This window comes from Amphiprion ocellaris, chromosome 1, assembly GCF_022539595.1.
Source record: "Amphiprion ocellaris isolate individual 3 ecotype Okinawa chromosome 1, ASM2253959v1, whole genome shotgun sequence".
NCBI lineage: Eukaryota > Metazoa > Chordata > Actinopteri > Pomacentridae > Amphiprion > Amphiprion ocellaris.
In genome coordinates, this window is record NC_072766.1 from 40,095,405 (window position 1) to 40,117,983 (window position 22,579).

The 22,579-nt window shown below is 40.2% G+C and overlaps 1 protein-coding gene across 1 annotated transcript in view; it reads left to right on the top strand.

Annotated features, from left to right (window-relative positions):
• Positions 1 to 1,695: 1,695 nt before the first annotated feature.
• The window catches only part of LOC111588881 (leucine-rich repeat-containing protein 4C-like), a 59,579-nt gene continuing 38,695 nt past the window's right edge, over positions 1,696 to 22,579 (top strand). Inside the window, exon 1 of the mRNA XM_023299471.3 lies at positions 1,696 to 2,854. The gene's annotated coding sequence lies outside the window, so the exon portion shown is untranslated. The remainder of the gene's footprint in view (positions 2,855 to 22,579) is intronic.

Here is a 22,579-nt window from a genome sequence, read left to right on the forward strand (position 1 = left end):
GACTCTTTCTGAATGATTCATAGCTCAAAATTACCAAAATGTTGGACGGATTGTGATCTTTGTGCAATCTAGTGGTCAAGTGTTGGATTTATGCAACACTTTCATTATCTTGCAACTATTTCTTTTGTCTTTAAGAGCACCATAACAGCCGTTTTAAATCAGAAATGCAAATAAATCACCTGTTCTGATGTAAATATTTGCTGGTGTTCTCAATTCCAGTTCCATATATTGAGGCGTTTGATGGAATATGACTACACCCATTTGGGATTTGGGGAAACTGTACTGATGGATTATCATTAAACGTTTTTTTTTTTTTTTTTTTAACCTTTATCTTTTTTACCTTCCTCGCCACCAACAGGTTGACATGCATGGCTGGACTGTATGAATACATATTTGTTCAAATATATTGTCTTTATCAGGTCACATTTTTGTTTGTGATTTATCTAACAATTAGTATTTTACTTTAAGAGCACCAAAACTGTCTATTTTTAATCAGAAATGCAAATAATTCACCTTTTTTTACTTGAATATTTGTCAGTTTTCTGTATTCCAGTTTCATATGTTGAAGTTTTTGGCTGGATTTAGATCAGAAAAACTTGGAATTTGGGGAAACTGGATGGATTGTTGTGAAATGTTTTTTACTGGCATTTATGTTCCACAAATGGTGACTTTTTCTGAATGATTCATTGCTCAGAATTAATTTTATGAACAAATGTTGGCTGTATTGCAATCTTTGTGCACAAATATTACCTTTATCAGGTCAAATTTTTGATTTTGATTTATCTAACAATGAGTGTTTTCTTTAAAGAGCACCATAATGGTCTCACATGATGCAGACTTTTGTCTTTTTAAATCAGAAATGCAACTAATTCACCTGTTCTGACGCTGGTTTTCTGAATTCCAGTTCCATATGTTGAAATTTGAAACTGAATTTTGATTCTACAATTGTACAGTTTCATTTAGCAGATGCTTTTATATAAAGTGATGTACATCTGAGAGTAGATACAACACAAGCAAGGATCCGGTTAGGAGGAAACTACCTGGAAACGAGCCATAAAACAAGTTACTACTACTACTACTTTTCTTACACTATCTCTCATCATTTCATCATGAGTGTGGTTGAATTACTGGTGGCCATATAAGGGAGATTTCTCATGGTTTCATTTGAAAATGATTAAAAAAGAACTTGTTTGCAAATAGACACGCTCTGTGGTGTGACTTCTTTGTGCTGATTCCACTCTGCTGCTGCTGCTGCTGAATGTGGAGGAGGGAACATGTTGAATGTGTTTGTGGATGCAGACTATGGACCGTTCCGGATGACTGAACAGAGAATAACGCCTGTAGGTGGCAACCATACCTCATCAACAGCTGACTCCCAGCAACACGCACCGATCACACAGCAGATCTGGGCTTTCTTTACGCTTTAATGCTATTGATCCCTGATAATTAACGACCGCTGGGGTGGTTTTAAATGGACGGACGCGCGAGCAAAGTGGTCAAAGTTAAAGTGCTCCCTCCTCCTCCCCTCTCCCCTCCACCATCCACCATCCACCCTCCACCTCTCGGGAACACGCCTACACATGCATGCGCGCACCTACCTACGTACACTCATCTTACCTACACACACACACACGCACACACACGCACACGTGACTCCGACGCGCAGATCTGGGTGCCTGGAGATTTCAACGTGCTCGCTATTCAAGTCATGGACTGCAGCGAGCGGAGGGACCATTAGGAGCCGGTGGCACGGAGAGAGAGAGAGAGAGAGGAGAGGGAGAAGAGGAGGGGAGAAAAAGAAGAAAAAACCCCAGCAAAAGCCGCTTTATTTGCGGATGATGCTGCTCCACCGCCCGGATCCCGGACGCACGGATTTATCCCCAACAGCCGCTCTTATGTAATCAATACACCGAATTGCTTTTGGGAGGGAACGCAGCACCTACTTAATCGAAAAAATACTGTATGCCATATGCTGTGCCGTTTTTTCCCCTCTCCTCTCTTCCAGAGCAGCCTATGGCAATCCATTTGTCCTGATGCGACGCGTGTGATGGTTGCAGTGGGACGGATATCCTTAATTTGATCCAATAGGCGTTCTCAGGGTTTTTTTTCTTTTTTTTCTTCTCCTCGTCGCTCCTGTTTGCACCTCTTTCCGCGCTGACCTTATCAACAATGCTTTAGAAATAGGGGATTGTTCTTCTTCACCACATCCCCCCCGTTAATTTTTTTTTTTTTTGGTTTGAAGGAGAAATCCACAAAAAGAAGCCTCTGACTGCCCAAATTCCAAGAGAATCTCACCACTTTTTTTTTTGGTTCTTTTTTTGTTTGTTTTTCGCTTGGATTTGGAAGGAAACCACCAGTGGGAGTCAACTGGTTCTGGGAGGATAGAAAGCAGAAGAAGAACTGGGCCTGTGAGGACTTGATTTGCCGTCAGAAACTCTGCAGGATTTCCTCCTGCTCTCCAGTCCAGAGGAATACCTTCAAGTCCGGGGAGCTGCTGCTGATTCTGCTGCTGCTGTCGCTGCTGCTGGTGCGTTTTTTTTCCATCCGTCCGTGGGAATGGTGGCCGCACCGCACATCCACGCAACTCTTTCTGAGTGTTTGGCGTTTATTCGCAGGCGAGCATCTTGACTTGTGATCGAGAGAGACGCGGACTGCAGCAGCCCCCTTGTGTGTTTTTTTTTTTTTTCGTTTTTTTTATCCCCCCCTTTTCACATGGAGATTTGTGCCACGGTCGCACCGCAAATCTTGAAAACGGGGAACCGGGGCCCTGCCGCTGCTGCCGCCGCCGCTGCTGCTGCTGCTGATTTTTCCTGCACTGCTCTCAACCTCGATTTCATTCATTCGAGAAAAATGCGTAAGTATCTTTGATTGAACCCAAATTCCAGCCCTGACGCGCTTTTGCTGTGTGCGTTCCCCCATGCAGACCCATCTCTCATCGCCATTTAACCCGTGATTGTGATTCTGCGCTTGGCTCACTGACTTCAATGCACGGACAGATACTTTTTCTCTTTTTTTGGTGGATTTTCTGGCTCCTGTGAGGTGGCTGTCGCATCCTGGTTCGGGTGTGAGCGGATTGCTCCCAAACGCGTGTGTGTGGGTATATATAGAGGCAGATAAAGATAGATGGGAACAAGAAAGGGGGGGTTTGGAGGGGATGCAGGGGGTAAACTGGTGCAACAAATTGCGCGTCTGAGCGCCTGGTAGAGGCTGTGGGTCCGTGTGGTACAGTCCCTGTTGCCAGTAGGACATTAGTGCTAGAAAAAGGCCTACGTCATATGGTAATTCAAATTCAGTTCAGGTATTCTCAGCATACACGTTTGCAGCAAAAAAGGGCGCCGGATTGGCCAGGTTGGACCGGCTGGGTCCGGAGGAAAAGGAGGAAGAAGAAAAAAAAAAAGGGCGCTTTGGAGTTGTGCATCGGGTCACGCTTTGTTTCACAGAATGTGCTCCCTTCTTCTTTTTTTCTGGAAACCTCAGCCAGCCAAGCCACCCTAGGGTGATACAGCAGGTTGTTCTGTGTCTCCCCCCCCCCCCCCGCCCCCCCCCCCCCCCCCCCCCCCCCCCCCCCCCCCCCCCCCCCCCCCCCCCCCCCCCAGTCTGAGCAGGTTAACCAGAAGTGTGGATTTTTAAAATTCAGTTGTTGATTTGGAGATGAAGCTTCAAAAGGGAAAAGAAAAAAGAGAAGCTGTGAATAGGAGCTGTCCATCAGTGGGAGGTGCTGAAAATGCCCTGATGCTGAAAATACATGTGTGTTGGTTGGAGAAGCTGCATTTGGGGCATCACATCTCATATCTGGAGATTTGCTGCTGCTGCTGCTGGTGATGCAGCCAGAATCATTCCACTCCAACATGAAGCCTCCTCAAGTGTCCATATTCACATCTGGCGATTTTTTTTTTTTTTTTTTTTTTTTACGAGCCGCCTGTAAAATGAAGGACACAGTCTGAGTGTGAATGGGTCACTTATTCCATAATATCTGCATGCAGCTCCTCCATTACACAGCATCTCGCACATCTGCTGGGTTAAATCATTCCTAAATAGCCGTTTAAGCAAAGTATTCATCTGTTACCCATCTTATCCTGTATTATTCAACATCCGTGGGTCCTCTGAATGGCTGAAAACTCAGAGAAAATGGTCACTTTGAGGTATGAAAGTATCATTTTGTGGGATTATATTCTGCTTTTTTGTGTGTTAAACATGCAGGTGCCCTGTTATTCCAGTGCTCTATGATGTGCTGGTAAATTAAGGCCACACACCAGTAAGTGTCTCAATAGGGCAATGGGCCACCTGAGCAGCTACACTCAGCTCTTAGATTCTGATGAAAAAAAAGAAGAAGCCTGGAGCTCGACTCGACTGGAAGGATGTGACTGTCCTCTCACCAACTTTAAAGGCGGTTGGCGTCATTGTTTCTAGAACAGGCGAGGATTTATGAGCATCACGGGCGGTAAACATGATTTCTCAACTCGGGGGGGAACCTGTCATGGTGCGTGAATTTGGGTTTTATCACCTCGTTACGTTCCTGAGTCATCAGGAGCGGGGAGGAGTGTGATCGGCCTGACAAGAGCCGTAGCTTCTGGCGTTTACCTGCATGCCGAGGAGCCGGTGCCAGGATGGCTCACCATAGCGGCCCTGACAGAAGCCTTCACTGTTGGAAATAAGCACTCGGGTGAATAGATTCCTCCTTATGCACATGTCGTCCACCACTGGTTCAGAGCAGGGTGACTCATCTAACAATCCCAGCTTTTCTGTTTCCCCACACACTGAAACGCTGCTTCTGCCTCTTGCTGCTTCAAACCGGTAATTCATGCTATGATAGGAGCTTCACGTGATGCATCTCCGCCACATTCCTCCTCACTAAATGGCTTGTGACAGACCGCTTCCTTCTTCCTCACTCATAACCGGCTGATTCACGCTGCTTTGCCAGTTTTTCTTGCATTTAGCACAAACATCACAGTCCAGGGCATCCCGAACATACGGCTCGTGCCATTGTCACCTTTAGCTGCCTTTTTCCGATCATTAACACAAACAATGTAAATTGCATAAGCTCCATCGATCAACTGATCAGCCCTCCGGTGGAACTCTCAGGTTCCTTCTTTGAGCCAAAATGAGGAGCCAGTGGATTTCTACACACAACACCGAGCATAATGACTGCATAAATCGAAGTTCGGTCACACACGTGTGGAATAAACTGCATATTTTGCTTGTCTGACATCAAATGACCAGCCTTTAACGTTAGGATTCTCAGTTAATTCCCCTCAAATCCTCAACTTATGGGTCAACCGCAGAAAAGTTCAACGTGGCTACAGCCAAGTCTCTGATTCCAGTGTGACATTTTCAAGAAAACCTGCAGTTCAGTGCCAAGTTACGATCATTCAGTTCAATCTAGAGCTGAAAATACTAGTCAGTGATGATAAATGAATGCATTTATCAATAAAAAAGCCATTTGTCAGTCAAAATACCAAATATCCCATGTTATAAATCCTTAGAATTTGCTGATTTTCTTATTCTGGATTGATTGGATATTGATTGCCAGTGGGGTTTGTAATTTAAAGACTTGGGCTTTGGGAAAATGGCAAGCATTTTTCATTATTTTCTAGCAGCGTAAGATGAAATTATTGATCGATTTAATAAAAAACAAAACAATCAGGGGGGGATTAATCCCTGTTGAAAATAGTAAATAATGAATATTTCGCCTGGCGGCTCTAGTCGAGTGGCTCCGGCTTCTCCCTTTCAATTAGCAAATGATTGACGAGGCCTCTGACAAGGCTAAATGTCTCTTTGTGCGACGGCGGCCGTTTGTTCAATCACAGCAGGTCATTCTTCGCCCAAACTGCTGGTGCAGATTAACGTATGTTTCTTCAAAGCTGAAAAATGCTGATTCATTTTCACATGGCCATCTTCTCTGGGGGTTTTTTCAAGCGATTAATGGGGGCAAGTCAGTGTTTTTTGAGGAATACTGTTGTTTCATCAGTTTTTACCGTCATCCTGGCCCCTCTGCACACCTCTCTGTGTGATGTGAGGATCGGTGGTGGGAGTTGTGGGGCTGAGGTTCTGTCTGGATGAAGTGAAAAACAGCACAGCTCCCTGCAGGCCTTTATCCTTACTAATAACGGAGGGACTGTGTGCATTTTCTGCATGCATACCCACAGCATTTGTGGACATAGGTAGGCGGGATGCAGCTCGGGGAGACTGGAACGACTTCCACCCGTCTCCATTTTGATAGATAGCCCTCTGTATCTTTCCAGTAGTACCTCCACAAAACGTGTTTGTGTCGAGTCGAGAGACAGGCCGATCTGAGCGAGTTGGACTGCTCGGGTGTGAACGAGTCCAACGCTTGCCAGGCTGGAGAGAGACTTAGTATTCACTGTAGCAGCTTAAGTTATGCCTTTGTGCACCAGAAAGGGGATTATTCAGCGAATCCCGCTCTGTGTCATTCACGAGTCTGCATTCCTAAATCAACAAATATTAACGGAGGCTGCATGTGCCTGTAGACCGGCTGCTGCTCGTTACAGCTACGTGTGACTTATGCGGGGCGACAACGTTGACGCCGGGAAAAAAAAAGAGATAACTTATGGCACAAATGTCAGAATTGTTTTGACTACGGCTGTCGGTCGCCTTGTTTCGCCATCTGTGTCGTGTGCCATGTGTCTGCAGTGGCCTGCAGCAGCAGCAGCCAGCGATCAACTCCGGCCAGAGGCTCTGATAGAAGGAGTATGCTCAGGCAACGGGTGCCATGTTTCTGCCTCTTCAGCATCCAGACACTCTCTGAAAATGCCAGATTGACCTTTCATAGATTCCTCCACAGATTCCCAACAGCTTACACATATACAGTTCAGCAATAATGCTCCAGTCAACATTATTTTCTGTGATTATAGGTATGGCAGTGCTGTGATGTGAGGCACAGCTGAGTTCCGCCCACTGCTCCCAAGAATGCATAATCACAGTAAACAATGTCCTGGAGGCAATTATGGCTTTCATACAAGTGTCTCATTGCTTATTTTTGTACCATTTCAAAAGTTTTTTTCTTCCAAGTGCAAGAAAACAACTGTAGAGACATTTCACAACTACTTAGAGGAAAAACTCTGTTTCTAAAGCTGCTTTAATTTAAGATCTGTGGATAAAAGACACAAGTTAGTTGAGTTCAAGGTAAAAAAAACTGTTTATTGATACCAGTAAGCACACTAAGTCAACAGATGTCCAGACATCCAGTTCATAACTGGACTAATTTAACATTTTGATTACAAATGCATGAAAAGTTAACCAATATTACAACCAAATGCAAATGCAGTCATTGGAAATCAATAGAGAGAGTGTCAGTGTGTGACCCAGACACCTGAGAAATCCAGAATATTTAATGTAATTTATCTAGAAAGCCTGGAGCTCGCTGGGATGTCACATTAAATCTCCTATTTTTTTTTTAAGTTTTCTATTTTTTATTTTATTTTATATTTACAACTTCAACTCCTGACAGCTAAGCCATGATTTGATGTTGGTGTAATTACACCAACATGTTCGCTGCTCGGCGCTACAGTGTTTGTTCAAGTTTCTCTTTTTAGGTGAAGCTTTAGAAACTTTTCTTGGATGCTTCCGCGGCATTTCCTTCGTAGTTGCAGACTTTCTTTTCGTCACTACTGTTGCCTTCTTGTTTAGCTTTGGCTAATTGGCTATTGCTGGCTGTTGTGAAATGCATCGCCACCAGTGTGCTAACATGGAATTGTCGCTTCAAACCCCCTCTGGTGTACAAAACAATAGTAAATTGCAAAATACAGACATTTATCTGGCACTGTGTGGCTTAATCAGCCTTGTATAAACTCATTGAGTAAAGGTTTGAATGCAACAGATGTTCATTTATATGTAAAAGTCCTGCATTTCAGCTTTAAAGATGAGACTAAATCTTAAAAGCAGAATTAGAAAAATGCGTCCAACCCAAATGGCTGTACTAAATTTGACGTAGCCAGACTTTCTTTGTGTTAGCTTGCTGGATAAACCTAAATCAGAAATATTGGGTATAAAGATGGTGGTTATTAGGAAAAAATGGGAGTGTTTAAAGGGTCATTTGACTCTTTTTGTTTTTGTTTTGTTGCACAAAATAGACCAGTTGTGTGCTGCCTGCTTCAGTAAAGAGCAACAGGTTGATGTCTTTGGAAATCTATGAAGAATATAAAATAATAACATGGTAAAAAAATTACCGCAGATGATTCAAGAGAAGAATGCTGGTAGAAAACTGTTAATTGTGCAAGTTGATATATTTATTTTCCCACTCAGTGACTCTCAGTGCAGCTGATTATTTCTAACATGACACTTTGCACCTTTAAATATGATATTCAAAAAGTGCATGCAAGTCTGTCACTGTCCCTTCATGACAGATACATGGAAATCCAAATGAAATTAATGTTACTGATTGAATATTAACGTGATAAACAGCTACAGATTACAGCAATAATCACTTTTGTAATCTGTCTTCTATTAGCTGCAGTCCCGGCAGTGTGAAATGAATTTGGACCAAGCTTTAAAACACATTTATGTATTTTTTAGCATCTGCATTTAAATAATTAAGCTTGTGTCGACCATCTCATGACGTACAGTGGTTATAGAAAATGTTAATGTGGCAACATTTTTGATTTATGGCTCCTCTGAAGCCAGTTATCAGCTCTGACAAACAGGAAACGAATGGAATATGCAAAAGCATGTGGCTAAACGTCATTTGTTCACGTGAGATTCCACATGCAATTCAAGTGAACATCTCTAATTGATGAAATATTGTAATATATTTAATCACATAGTGTGACTAAGCAATCCATAATATAAAGGATATGTAAAGCAATGAGCTGAATATCACCCAGTCTTGGTTTGGAAGATTCATGCAAGACAGCAGCTTGAATTTGAAATTCGCAGAAGGGGGGGGGGGGGAAGTATGAAGATGTCCATAAATTTTAAAACTCCTGCAGTAAAATCCACTTCCCTCTGTCCATCTGTGTAGTCAGTATGTTCCAGACAGTAAGACTTCTGGCAGAATGTGACACCAGTCTGAGTTTGGAGCATGTTTGGAGGGTATGGATGGGCAGTGGAGAGCTAAATCCTGTGGCAAGAGAGACTTTGGAAAGTTTCTGTGATTCTTTTTAACCATCAGTGTTGGAACTGCAACTATTTAAAGCTGCTATTCCTTGTAAAGGGCTGCACAACAGCTTGGTGGTTAGCACTTCTGCCTTGTAGCTAGAAGATCCCTGGTTCATATCCCAGCGTGGGCCTGGGATTTTTCTGCATGGAGTTTGTATGTTCTTCCTGTACATCGTGGGTTTTCTCCAGGTTCTCCAGTTCCTCCCACAGTCCAAGAACATGCTGAGGTTAATTGGTGATTCTAAATTGACCGTAGGTGTGATTGTTTGTCTCTATATGTAGGTCTTTGATAGACTGGTGACCTGTCCAGGGTGTCCCCTGCCTTCACCCTAAATCAGCTGGGATGGACTCCAGCCCCACAGGATGAAGCGGTGTGCAGATAATGGATGGATGGATGTTCCTTGTAAAGGAACAGGATATTTAAATAGTTGTAGTGTTTGGAACGTTTCTTTGTATGCATGAAATAATTTTAGTGATCTTTTTGTGGACTGCGGTCTGAAATGGAACAGAAACTACTGCTATTACTGCTTCCAATCTTACAGATGCAGAAATATCTCACTGCAAGTAAAAACCTTGGCCCGACTGTAAGTATGTATGAGTCAGGAAATGGCCAATTTGGGGATTTATTCTTGCAGCATATTCTTTATTTCTTGGCAAGATGTTCTACAAAAAGCCAAAAAATATGCACTTCTGTTCAAAAGTTTGGGGTCACTCAGACAGTTTCATGTTTTCCATGAAAACTCACACTTTTATCCATGTGATAACATAACTGCACAAGGGTTTTCTGATCATTAATTAGCCTTTCAACACCATTAGCTAACACAATGTAGCATTAGAACACAGGAGTGATGGTTGCTGGAAATGTTCCTCTGTACCTCTATGGACATATTCCATTAAAAATCAGCTGTTTCCAGCTGGAATAGTCATTTAACACATTAAAAATGTCTAGACTGTATTTCTGATTCATTTAATGTTATCTTCAGTGAAAAAAATTCCTTTCTTTCAAAAGTAACGACATTTCTAAGTGATGCCAAACGTTTGAATAGTAGTGGTGCAAGAAAAAATGTCACTGGATTCCCAAAGTCAGTAGCAATGATCCTATGGAGAGTGTCTGAAAAGTTTCTTTAACTTGTCGTGGTTGGACTCATTGTGCTAATTAGACTGAGACTCGTGGAGGGCAGAGGAGAGACGATCAAATCCCACCGACAGTCTGCTTCACCAACTGCACGGCAGAATCCCGAATCCTGCAACGAGGAGGGGAGTCGTACGAGCCGTTTGATGCGTCAAGTTCAAACCTTGTGTAGGTGAAAAGCGAGCCCTTGGAAAGGCTTTGCCTCAAAGCACGGGCAAATCTCACTGTCTGCTTATCAGCCTCAAATTTACTCCGCCTTACTGAGATATTCCCTTAGAGAATTAGGGATAATAGCTGAAGTGATGACCGTCATGATGAGTCTCTATCTCTCTCATGTTCGTGGCCCCCTCCTCTCCCTCTCTCTAAGATCCCCCCCTATTTATCTAATTCCCCACATATTAATATACATTTTATCTCCTGCCATTTCATTGAGCTCAGATGCCTTTGATGGGGAAGATCTTTCATGTTGCAACTCGCGACGAGCAGACAGTGGGTTCGCAATCCATCGAAGAAGGGAGTTTCCAAATCAGCGTAAGAATGAAATTAATATCTAGTTCATTAATGCTTTGGCAAACGACGCAGATTGTAGTTGCTGGAATACACTAGGTTGGCTTAATTGGCAAAGATGAAACCCCAGAAACTGGCGCCAAGTCAAACGCTGCTAAACCGAGAAGGGAATCTTGTAAGGATGACAAGATTGCCTCTTTAGTGTCGCCTCTGCTGCATTTCCCCCTCTTTTTTTATGACAACACTTCTCATCAACTGCACTGTTTTTGTGGGCTCCAACAAAGCTATTAGTACATCATGTTCCCCTGTTGCCATGCACTGATGCATTATTGGTGAACCTCATTGTTTGCTACAAGAGCATTTTGTCCTTCAAAATTCAAAGAAAAGAAAGAGAAAAGCTCTTATGATGCTTTTTTTCCTTCTTTGTGTCTTGTTTTCTCAATAATAACACAAAGTCCCTTTCATTTGCCGTTAAATGTATTAAGCCTTGGCTAGGAATCCAAAGGATGCTTAGGATAAAGGATAGTTGCAGTGTTTTGATCTTTTACTCAATGTACTCCGCATCCAAATAATAACATCCCAATCATTGCTTTGCAGCTACTTTTAATTTCCATTGATCCTTTGCCATTCAATCCAATAATTCAATCTAAATCCTTACAACTTAATGCAGGTGCTCAGTGCATACACACCTTAGTTGAGCTATTTACTGTAAATATGTGATGGGTAAATAGCTCTGCTTCAAGAAAGTACAAGTCTACAAGAGCTGACCTTGTTGTGGAATCTGCTCAGAATTTAGCTCTTCAACTCCAGTATGAACAAAGTTTTCCCCAAGTCAGCATCAAGAAAGAGGCGTGATGTTCACCTATAAATCATGGCGAGACAGAGCAGCGTCCAAAAAAATGTAAAACCAAAGTCAGGGGTGGATGTTCTCACTCCGTTACCTTTGTACAAAGTGCAGTGAACAGACAAAAACTGTAATTAAATCAAATGACACCTTTAGCCTTTAAAACAGCCCCTGTTCTGCTGGATAAACCTTTTATTATTTCAAGGTACTTGGCAGGCTGGTCGGACCACTCAGCTCCTCAGAACTCTTCATGAAACCCCAGACTGACTCCATTATGTCACTGATGAGAGTTCTGTAAGATTTTAGTGATGCAGAATGAATTTGGAACTGATTGGACGCCTCCCTCAACGCATTGCGATAGATTCATTCTTTGCATTTAACTCACGGGTCACTGGCTCACATAACTGCTTGATATCAGTATATGAAAGAAGAGGCATTAACAGAGCTCACAGACTGAAAGAACAAAACAGAATCGAAGACAGAACAAGCTTTATAGCCGTTACTGATCATTCACCCTCTGAACCAGCAGGTTTTTAACATAGCAAGAACCTAAATCATTGGGTTTCCATCTTCCTGACAACTAGCCTTCAACTTTTTCTACATATATAAGACGAATCTGTGCAATATTAATACTTCTCTGTCAGTATCTGTACTCATCGTTGCCATTAATATGTGCAATATGATTATTTCCACATGCGGAGGGATTTCGAGAATCGGAGCTAGTACTTATATTTTGCATATTTTTGGTTTTTTTTTAATTTTTCTATGGTTATTTCATAAATATTTGTACTGTACTGCTGTAAAAATGCAAATTTAATTATTAAATAATCAACAAATGCTTAGTGTATGGCATCGAACTGCATCGGTTTTGTTTGGAAAAAGCAAACCAAACCTCAAATTTGTCATCAAAATCATTTGATTCTGTGTGTCAGTTTAAAAAAATGCCAAAAATAAACAGTTTGCAGTAACTATGTTTTGTAAAAAAACAAAAAATTCTGTACTCCTTGGCATAACCAAAACTCCTCAAATGACTCAGGTGTGATCAACAGTCACGAGGCAACAATTCAGGCATTTTTTTTCACTGCACTGGGTTGAACTGCAGGCAGTGTTTACACAGAATATGTAGTAGATAAGCACAGAAAGAAATTAAAAATAATTTAATAAAATATCTATAGTATGTAGAGCCCCAATTTATCCCCAGTGCTGGACACTTGGGTAAATGTTAAAATGTTAAAAAGCTTAAAGTTCCTTTTTTTCTTATTTTTTTTTTGTTAGCTTCATTCCATCATAACTTTATTATACTGCACAAAAGGCATTTCTGAGTTCTATTTTCTTTTCGCCATGCTTGTGCTGTTCCCATAGAGGTGCAGGACTTTATACTGCAGTGAAAAATGAGCCCACAGTGAGGAAAACAATTTGACAGGAGCAAAATGAAACTGCTTGCGGTTTCCAGGGGGTTCAAAAATGTCTGGACGGTGTGAAACAAATGCTGTCTCAGTACTACAAGGCAGAGTAATCATGCAAATTGCAGGCTGGAAATATGTCAGAAATTAAAACTACAAACAATGTTCCAATTATCTCTTCCTCACAAAGTGCCTGCAGGTATCTCAGATATGGACATCTCCACACCGCAGCACCTGCTGTGTATCTACAGTATGAGCATGTTTAATTAACGACAAAATACTTTTGATAGGTTGCCAAAAACATCCCTGCTTCTCAAATGACATAAATATTACTTTTTTTTTTTTTTTTTTAACTATTGACTGCCATCTGACAAGTGGGTAGTCTAATTAATCTGGAAAGTAAACAGCAGATTAATCATTAATGGGACTAATCATTAGGTGCAGTTTGAGCTTACTAAGTGTTATGCATCTCTTACCACATCTTCAAAGAATGCACCGTTAAAGCAAAAATCCTGCAAGCTCATCTAAGCGGCACCTGGTGCGTGGACTTTAATTACCCCGGCGAGAAATCCTGACACGAACCGAGGTCCCAAGTCTTTATCTCGTTCACACCTTGGTAATGAAAATGACTAACAATGCGAGGCAATTAATAATGTCAGAGAAAGCGGCGCTGTTCGACTCGCCGGCCCACCACTTGTTGTGCAGGAGTTTCATTTAGTGGGTCCTGTTGTGCGATTAGATAAGGATGCATCACCGTCCTGGATGCAGAAACACACACACACTTTGTTTCTGGGTCCCATCAGGCAACACATTTTAGTCTGGTTTTGCTTTTCTGCCCTCGGTGACGACAAATGAACAAGTTTGTCGAAAGAAAACTTCTCCTAAATGTCTTTCCAGGCACTAAACTCAACTTAAATACATTGCTATGTGACATATTTTCATAATACTGCACTGATGTAATCACAACCTTTCTTTAATTATGGATTATTTCTCCATTATTTCCTCAATAAATGTGTAATTGGGTTTTCATTTCCTAAAGCCTGAGGTGAAACCATCAAATCCTCACATTTGACAAACCATAAAACGCATATATGCATGGAAAATTACTAACAATTAACTGAATATTCAAAGTTTATTTACCACATTTCTATTAACTACATCAAATTATAATAAATGAGTCATCTGATTAGCGTTTCTCTGATGTCAATTTCTTACAGTTTTTGAATTTTATCCTTTTGTTTGTCGAAACATGTTAAAATAACCAATTATTGAAATCACGTTGGGCTGTGGAAGCTCCAATGGACATTTTCACATTTTTATGATGTTTATAATATTTGGTTGTTTAAAATACATATATGTATATATATATGTATAGAGAGAGAGAGAGAGAGAGAGAGAGAGAGAGAGAGAGAGAGAGAGAGAGAGAGAGAGAGAGAGAGAGAGAGAGAGAGAGAGAGAGAGAGAGAGAGAGAGAGAGAGAGAGAGAGAGAGAGAGAGAGAGAGAGAGAGAGAGAGAGAGAGAGAGAGAGAGAGAGAGAGAGAGAGAGAGAGAGAGAGAGAGAGATCAGTTTATTGCAAAAAATGCAAATTCAATTTTATCTTTTTCTTTCAATCAATACGTGATTTTAAAATACATTTTTAAAATATTGGTCAAACAAAATAATCCATTTTAAGATGTCACATTGGGCATTTTTCAGATTTTTTTTTGATACTTATTGATCACTTTAGTCCAAATAAATGCACGAAAAATCACTTAATATTTAACTGGTTTATTTACTCAATTCTTGTGAAATTATAAATTCAAAAACAATATTATTCAGTTATGGATCAGCAGATTGATGATCAAAAATATGCAACTATTTTGATCATCAATGACTCATCTGACCATATTTTCTCTGATTTCCATTTCATAATTTTTTATCTTTTTCTGTGTCAATACATGATTGTAAATTAAATTTTTTTTTGGTTTTAAAATGTTGGTCAAACAAAATAACTAATTTTAAGATGTCACATTGGGATCTTTGAATTGCAAATGGCATTTTTTCACAATTTTCTGAAACTTTTAACAAAATTATTAATCACTTAATTGCAAAAAAATGCATATATGTATGAAAAAAATAGTTAACAACAGGTGACTCAAATTGTATTTATTTAATTTCTGTTATATTGACAGCAACCAATAAATGCTAAAATGTTATTATTCAGATATGGATCAATAGAAATATGCAACTTTTATCATTTGATTAGCATTTCTCTGATTTCCATTTCTTACATTTTCTAATTTTATCCAATATTTGATTGTAAATTATTTTTTTAATAGTTGGTCAAACTAAATAACCAGTTTCTAAGACGTACAGTTGGGCTCTGAGGTGCAAGATGAATTTTTCACAATTTTAATTACAATTTTTAAAGACGAGTGAGTTCCAATATGCAATTTTCTGATACTTCTGAGCAAACATATCGACCAATTTATTGCAGAAATGACGCATATTTGCCAGACAAATTACTTACCACTAATTATTTAAAGTTTATTCACCAAAATTCTGAAATATGCAAGTATTTTAATAATGAACGAGTCTTCTGAATATTGTTTTTTCTCATTTTAATTTCTTATATTTTAAAATGTTTCATTTTTTGGTCAATACTTGAGTGTAAATTGATTTTTTAAAATGTTGGTCAAACAAAAAAAGACTTTTAAAGCTTCCAATAGGCATTTCTCACAATTTTCTGGTACTTTTACACAAAATCCTTGACCCATTTCTTGCAACAACAGCCGACGGATCAGCTGATAATGACAGAAATGCAGTTTACGCGTCATTCCGCTGACAAGCAGCACAATCTCTGATCATCTAACAGTATTCCCGAGTCGTGTTCTCTCCTTCTCGGGTAGCGATGATATGTAGATGATGTATCATGAGTCATTTAATATAGCGTGGAGCAGCTAGGCTAAGGGGCATATGGCCATGCTGGAGCGCAGCCATGTGGCTTAAGGCGGGGTAAACGCATGGGCAGAGACTGTTGGTGCATTAGCAGTTCAGCTCTGCATCATGTTTCAATGTTGTTCCTACAGCGAGCGCGCTGTTTATCCAACAGCAGTAAATAAAACATTACAATCATTTTTTTTTTCCTTTTTGCAGCCACGAATAGAGAAAGTTCGTAGGAATTAGGGCTATCACGCTGTAAATACCACTTGTCTGTGCATGGAGATGAGAGATAGAGAAAAAAAGGGGAGACAGAAGGAGAGGGAGAGCGCCACTGAAATATCCTTGGCGACGAAGGATGCTCCATTCGCATGTTATTCACGGACAGTTTGTACCGGCGCTAACATCCTGCTAAGGCTCTGATCGGCTGCGATTGGCTAAATGCACCAGAGAAAAACGCTGCCGCAGAGTCGGAGAGCCGACACCGGGACTGTGTGTGTCGACTGTTGATTACTTGGGAGAGGGGGTGTAGAGCCTGTGCTTTCATCTATTTCATATTCATGAGCCAAATGGTGCACGTTGTAATATTCATGGACAAATTAGGCGGCGAAAAACAGCGGCGCGAGCGGGACCGGAAACGAAACGGGGACCTCGTGAACTTTCACGAGAAACTCTTCTACGCTTTTTTTCCCTGCCCCGGTGCACACAGATTTGAATTTTTCTTTTGGTTTCTTTCCATCATTGATCTTGGCTTCCCCATCCTGCAGAAATGAGCTGCTGATGCTGAATATATCCCACAGATTTATTCATTTATTTATTCTTGTAGCAAGCACCATGTACGAGCAGCAGTGGTGAAGCGAGGACGGTCACAAAAAAAAAAAAACCCTAAATATCCCGTTTACTGTACGAGAGGTTGAGAGCGGACTGGCTTGTAGGAGACCGGCTTTGTTCTGCCTCTCTGATCAGCTGGCTTGCTAGCAGTCGGGAGGGAGCAACAGAAGTGTGTCCAATCAAGCTGAGCCCTGTTTTAAAAGGCCCTGCAGTCCTGGGCAGAGGCCGCGTTTATGACCCAAAATCGAGGAGACGAGCCTGGCCTCCGTCCAAGCCCTCCAGCTCGTATATTCTGGTCGAGCATCCAGAGGAAAGTGCAGCACTGCAAAGGAAGCCCCCCCCCCACCGAGACACCTGTACATGTGTAACACAGCTGTGGCTGTGTGTGTGTGTGTCCAAGTGTGTGTTATCAGTGTGCGGGATGAAAGAAATCCTTTTTAAACTGCAACCCTGTGATTTTTTTTTTTCAGTTTTTCAACAATGAAATCATCAAAATCTACCAATAAGAGAAGCTGTGTGATGTAAATAGTGTCAGTTCAATTCAATTCAATCAAATTTTATTTATATAGTGCCAATTACAATTCAGATCCCAAATGGCAATACTGTCAACAAAAATTCAAAATATGCGCTTTAAATACACCAAAACCTAGACAACAGTGTCACTCCCAGCCATCATACATACAATCTGCTCAGTGTTGCTAGAAATCACATCTGACTTAACAATCAAATTAAAAGGCAGCTCATTTACATTAGCCACTGCGGTTGGTCTATTACTGTAATGGTGTGGATTTATGGCACATTTTTTCCCATTAGGTGATCAAAGCGTTTTGTTCCATCTATTCCACAGTTGATCCCCAAACCGAAGGTCACAATCTCGACTGAAGGACCTTGTGGGCCTGAAATCTGTTCGAACGGATGCTTTGTGAGAAATTGACTGTAGTTTAAATAGATTGGAAGCGGTTACTGACTGAAAATTTGGTAATGGATTCCAGAAATGATACTTGGAAAGGACTAAATATATTTTTATTCCTTGATATACAGTGTCTGTAAAAGAAAGTATTCACCTGCCTTGGAAGTTTTCTACTTTTATTGCCTTTCAGCAGTGAATCATGGTCAACTTAACTTAGCCTTTTTGACAAGAATTTACAAAAAAAAATACTCTTTTGTGTCAAACTGAAAACAGATTTCTACAACACAATGTCAGTGAATTAAAAATCTAAAATGTGAAAGAAGTGACTGTATAAGTATTCACCCCCTTTAAAGTGAATAATTCCACACTTGTGCTGCTAAATGGTACTAGAAAGTCTTACACATAGTGATTTGGAGATCACCTGAGGTCAGTGAATGTGTGTCAGTGATTGTAGTATAAAGACTCTTATATCTGGAAAGTCCAGTTGCTGTTGAATCAGTACTCCAGGACAGAACTACACCATGAATACTAAAGAACACTGTAAGAAACTCTGTGAAAAGGTTACTGAAGAGCATCAGTAAGGGGATGATAAAAGAAAATATCACTGGGAATTTCATTAAATTCAAGTCAGTTAAATCCATCATTAAGAAATGGAAGGAATAATTAAGAAAAACTGAGCAATTGAGCAAGAAAGAGACTAACGAGGGAGGCCACCAAGACACCTATGACTCCTCTGAAGGAGTTCCAAACTTCAGCAGCTGAGATGAGAGAGACTGTTCATACAACTGATTTGTGTTCTTCACCAGTCAAAGCTTTGTGAGTGAGGCAAAGATAAAGACAGAGTTGAAAAAAACTTGTATTAAATCTGGATTAGAGTGGGGATGTTTCTCAGCAGCAGGTCCTGGAAGGCTTGTGAAGGTAGAGGGTAAAATAAATGCAGCAAAGTCTGGAGAAATCCTGAAGGACAACCCGATTTGGTTTGCAAGAGAACTGAGACTGAGGAGAAGATTTGTTTTCCATCAAGACGATGAGCCGAAGCAAACAACCAAAGCTCCACAGAAATGGTTTACAGACAACAAGGTGAATGTTCTGGAGTCAGACTTCAGACCTCAATCCAACTGAGAGTTTGTGGTTGGACTTGAAAAGGAATGTTCACTCTTGATGCCCATGCAAACTGACAGTTTTACAAAGTAGAATGAGTTATATTAGCAGCATCCAGACTGTCAATCAGCATCAAGGCTGATTGACAGTCAGGCTCAATGATGTAACTACAGCCAAGGATGCATCTACTATATACTGACTTGAAGGAGGTGGATACTTATGCAGTCACTTATTTTACCTTTTGTATCTTTAATTAAGAGTGTTTTTTGGTAAGTTATTATCCAAAAAAGCCTAATTTTGAAAAGCAATGAAAAGGAAAGGGTACTGAATACTCTTTATAGACACTGGATCATACCTTAAATGCTCATTTTATCCTCAGAAATGCTTTGCAATATGTACCACCATTGACGATACAGGGCCTATGAGATTTGAAATTCCACTAAAGTCACAACAGGAATGTTTTCTGGACGCAGCCACCCAAACTGTTTTGTTGTACTTGTGATGGTTTGTTTTCCCCAGAGCGGATCCATGCCAGCAGGCCCCTCAATTTTGCCTTGCTCACAGTGATCAATAAGCATTAGCTGGAGACATGTGTTTTGTCAAGTAGGTTGTTGGGTGAATGACTGGCAGCTCTCTGCCTCTCCGAAACATCAACATGAACTGTGACTGAGGGAAACACACTCCTTGAACTGAATGAACGACTCTCGCCGGGCTGTCGAAGCTTTTTTTGTTTTGCTGTTTTTCACAACTTGAAAATCATTTCAGCCGTTCTGGAGCTCTGGAATAATTTGCATTTTTGGATCAGTCTGAGGTGGAAAAAAGGTCGAACTTAGAGCAATCTGGTGCTTGGTTTGAACATCTGCTTGGGTTTTTACCTTCTTTTTTATTTCTCTATTGTCATTTAACTGCCTTTACCCCCAACCAAACTGTACTGGTCCTTAACTGCGCTTAAATAATAGAAGAAAATTCTCCACTGAGAAGTATAAAGTTTGGTATTTTCAAGAGGCGGGGAAGAATTTGATCGTTTTTCTCAAATCCACAAACTGCAGCTGCAACTTTAAAGATAAGATGAGCAGCACAAGATGTGATATTTACCTGCTTACATCTTATTCTTTTAGGAGCTACTTTATCTCAGGGCACTTCATCATGTCCTAATTCATAATTGAAAGTTGATAACACGCTAAAAAGGAAAAACACAGTCAGCCAGATCGTTTTTCTAGTGAAATGCCACCTACACTGGTTTTAATTGAACTACAAAACACAGTCTACACATGTGGTGCTTCATGCAGAAGTAAAGACTTGAATGTTAAACCAAAAGCTGCAATAATTTACTCAGAACTTCCAGCACGACACCACCCAAAAAAAAAAAACGAAGATAAAATCACAATGTATATTTTTCCAGCTGCCCACAGGTGTTACCAAAACTGAAAAAGGGTTTAATTTTATTGCTTAGGTTTTTCATTTGTTCCACACAGGCTGAAAACCTTTTGTTGTGTGTCTATTTTTGGTTAGACATTTGATATTTTGCACAGTCTGGTTGGAGTAAACAATTTATTTTGACATTTTTTTAAAAAAAAAATAAGTCATTTAGGAAAAAGTGATTTTGATTAAATATCAAGATTTAAAATTTATATCTGTTTTTTTTTTTTCTCCTGATGGAACATCACAGATGAGTCGTTCAGTCAGTGTTGGAAAACTCAAGGACCAAATTATTCTGTTTTTATAGTTTCCGGCTGAGAAATGGTGTAATTTGTGTGCTTGTTTTATAAGATACCATGTTTCTTAAACCTGCCAGTGGGCTTTAGGGTACCATCACCAACAAAATAAAAAGGTTTTCAGTTTACAAGTTGCAGCTCATCAATGACCTGTAAACCTTTAAACCAATGTTTTTTTTCTTTCAGTGCTCCACTTAAAAAAAAAAAAACAAACAGATGGGAGGTAAAACATGTTTTTGACAGAATCTGCTTCAGTCCAGGTGAAATTTAAACAGTTTAAAGGCGATGCTGCCCATTTTAAAGAATGTGCACCTACATGTAAAACCTAACTCTGTGTTGCAAAATGCAAAACATTTCCATGATCCAGCATCTCCAGTGAGATGATTGTCTTGTTGTTTTTGGTTTACACATATCTTGAAAAACTGCAATTTTTTTCTATACTTATTTTAACTGTTAACTATGAAAACTAAATAACTCAGCCGATTATTTGATAATGAAAATAGTCGTGAGTCACAGACCTTGTGCAAGCTGTGAATTTTTCAGCTTTTTTTTTTTTTACTTCAAAACAGATTGTGTGCCTTAAAATGCAGAATTGAATCTATGTGCTTATTCAAAACCACATTTGGTTGGTGTGTATTGATAATGTGCAATCCAGTTACATAAAACACATTAAACAAGTCAAATGGTTCAGATCTGTGCAAAGTTGCTCCTAAAATGAAACAGTTTTTTTTTTTGTTATTAATCATGTTGGGACGCAATTAAGAAAATTAATCAAATAAATTAGACGTTTTGTAATTAATTTATCGCGATTAATCACGTTTGTGTCAAATAGCAATATCTGACACAATAAGGAAAGATTTTCAATTCGAATCAGTTTTGGTTGACGACTGAAAGGATGAATAGACATCTACGTGAACTTAAACAACAAACATGTTTGTTTCATTTCTATTTATCTGCACTTTTTATCTGTCTGCTACATTCACAGATTACTGCAAACTCAAACTGCAATTATAGCGATTATATTCAACATTTTCAGACTTTTTGTAAACTCAAGAACTGTCAGTGTCTTGAAAAGTGGTCTGTTATGGGATGCCTACACCGTTTGCCGGTACCAGGACTGTTGTAGCTATCGTCAGCTCTGGTGCTAACATGCTTTGCATTGAGGCGATATCGTCAGCTTGAAGTGCTGCAGTGTTAAGAAAACTTTTTGTCGTACAATTTGCACACAACCACGCTTTTATCCAAGCTGCCATCGGGAAGATTTTTAAAAGAAAACTTTCCTCCAAACAAGCTCAATGCAGTCCCGTCTTCCTTCACGGTTCACCAAACTTCCTTGTGCGCTGACATCAGTGCATCCTGTGCATCTTCTTCGCTGCTGGCAAACAGACTTTAGGTTCACTACTGCCACCTACTGGGCTGCCAGAAATTAGGGAACTGAGAAAGGTTCTGAGAAAAAAGTCCCAGGCCTTATAACGAAAATTTGCAGCCAGGGGTGCTTTTTTTTGTTTGTTTGTTTTTGTTCCTAGCTACTTTCTGAAGCACATTAACAGTCAGAAAGTTTACTGTTGCCATAGAAACATGAGAAAAAAAATGAGAAAAGTAGGGGGGAAAAAAACATTTCAGTGAGACTTCCTCAGGTTCAGTTTTTTTTACCAGCCAAACACAAAAATAAGTGCTTCAGCCTGCTGGAATCCAACTCTGCACAGTTTTCGAGTGGCCTTGAGTCACGCCGTTACGTAAAATGCTGAATTTGGCAAGTGGTCTGACGAGCATCCTGTTGGACTTATTCGTACAATGGCTATTCTGCTCCAAATATGACTTGATTACGCCGTCATTTATTTGCTCATTTGCCTTCTTCAAGTTTTTTTGGCACATTTTAAAAGAAGGACTTGTCAAAGCAGCCCATCAGCGTCTTTTCTCTCCTCTGATGGCGCACCTCGATGCTGCTGGGCTGTTTTTTAGAGTCTTTCAATGACACGGTGAGATGTGATCTGCCTTTGTATAGCTGGATTCAAACAGCTGTTGTGATGCTCTGAATAACAAGGTGTTTTTTAAATCACTATCATTCCATTTCTTACATGTATGATGAAAATGCAGCTCC